The following is a 2,277-nucleotide window of genomic DNA, read 5'->3' on the forward strand; positions in this document are numbered from 1 at the left end:
GAGAAACCAGGAGAACAGCTGAGCATATTTATGACAGTGCACTTTTACTTTCGCCCTCTGGGGGGAGCCTCGCTGGAAAATCAACACCTATTGCATAGTATACCTTTAAATGTCAAATCATTCTGCCTGAAACATGTATATAACTGTACTTTTATTGTCCATATTGTCTTAAAATCTTTGGGGTTATTTTCGTTATCTTATGCAGGCCAGTTAGTGATACGTCAGCTTGTACCAACATCGATGTTTTCGCTCTGGTTGAAACGGCGTCTCACTCTTTGCTAAAACATTTCCATGACACAGAAGAAGAAGTGACACCGTGTTCAGAACCAAATACAGTTTTCATTTCGTCTTTCATGATGGTTGATGTTTTTCTCTATTTCCCTTTTCCACGTTATTTACTGATCATTGCTTCTCTGCTGAGAGAAAATGGCTGAATGTAGGATGATGGCAGGTTCCTTTCAGGCCAGTTTAACCTGCATTATTCTGGCTTCACCGTCAGACTCATCACATCAGCAGAAAGGCTGTTATTTATTTGCAGTTAACACATTTTTAGCTTTTATGTCATTTAGCAAATAGTTTTAATTCGAAGCTATAATTATATAGGCAGTTACTCACATGGATAAAATAGTTGATAACTTTCAATTAATTCAAAGAGAAATCCAGTTTTTTTTTTATCATTTTATGGAAACATGATTGAAAAATCAATGTCTGACTGTAGAAAGAATATTTTACCAGAGGATTCATTCCTCAGCCAAACCTTTAGTTTGTTCTTTATGGAAACATTTCATCACTTCTCAGGAGAAACTCCTCCTTTTAGGGAAGAACATTTTCCCATCCAGGATAATCAGAGACACTGGTCACCTTTGGGGGCTTTAAGGACATTTTCACTAAAAACTTAAGAGTTTAATGAGCTGTGCTGTGAAGTTGGAGTTGGCATTTTTGTGAGGCTAGAGTTTAACCAAGAGGCGGGGCGTGACGTTCAAATAAGGAAGTTGAAATTAGATTACCCTATTTACACGACCATAAGGCGCACCGTACTAAAAGGCGCAGTCTCAGTTATGTGTGCCATTTCTGTATTTAACAAACATAAGGCGCACCGGATTATAGGGCGCAGGTTTTATATACAGGTACATGTCCCCTACTACGTTTAAATACCTCTACTGCGCATTTAAAAATAGAGCGGGAGCAAAACTGAGTATGATTGTGCTTTATTCATGTATTTATTACAAAGTATTAATTAAACCTGGGAGCCGGCCGTGAGACAGACACATCGCAGATGACACAGAGCGCTGTGATCACTCCTCTGAAACAGTTTATTGACGCATAAATTAGCTTAAAATGCAGAAATCTGCCGGCAGAATATGTTCATTTTTATCATCCTGGCGCCTGCAGTTTAGATTGTTCCAGTTTAGTTCTGACGCACGGCTGAAGCAGCTTTGCTGCTCTGGCTGCGTGGTGGAAAGGTGTGTCTGATGCACGTTGGGCGGAGCTTCTCTATCCTTTCTTTGTCTTGCAGCTATATTTGCTGTGATCAGTGGGAATAAAGTAGGAAATATACCTGAAAACTTAATTCATCAGCAGCCTCTGGCCAGGTCGCCTCCTCACAGTTCACCGCGGCGGCTGATAGGTGTTTTTCATCTAAATAATCAAACTGCAGGCAGCAGGATAATAAAGCGAACATATTCTACCGGCAGGTTTCAGCATTTTAAGTAAATTTAGGCGTTGTGTCAGCAATGTGTCTGTCTCCCTGCCAGCTCCCAGATCAGCTTCTCTGATTGGTCGATGAGGCCCATCCAGCAGCTAAAGTTCAATGTTTCCATCTCGAGCAGCAGCAGCGCGTTTGCGGCGCGTCAAGCGCATCAGATGCTTAATGCTGCGTTCACACCGGATGCAGCAGGCGCGGCAGAAGCAGCGAGTTTACATGCATAGTCAATGTTTGACGCGCGTCAAGGCGCAGCAAAAGGTCCCGCGGCGCGTCTGAGCAGCTGAAGCTGAACGTCGGGCATGTTTAAGCATTTGACGCGCCACCAACGCGCTGCTGCTCGAGATGGAAAAATTGAACTTTTGCTGCTCGACGCGCCGCGTCAACCAATCAGAGACGCTGATCTGGGAGCTGGCAGGGAGAGAGACACAGCGCTGATGATACAGAGCGCTATGATCACTCCTCTGAAACAGTTTATTGACACATAAATTAACTTAAAATGCCGGCAGAATATGTTCGCTTTTATTATCCTGCTGCCTGCAGTTTAGATTATTTAGATGAAAAACACCTACCAG

Source organism: Cyprinodon variegatus, unplaced genomic scaffold (genome assembly GCF_000732505.1).
Source record: "Cyprinodon variegatus isolate N-32 unplaced genomic scaffold, C_variegatus-1.0 Scaffold1039, whole genome shotgun sequence".
NCBI lineage: Eukaryota > Metazoa > Chordata > Actinopteri > Cyprinodontiformes > Cyprinodontidae > Cyprinodon > Cyprinodon variegatus.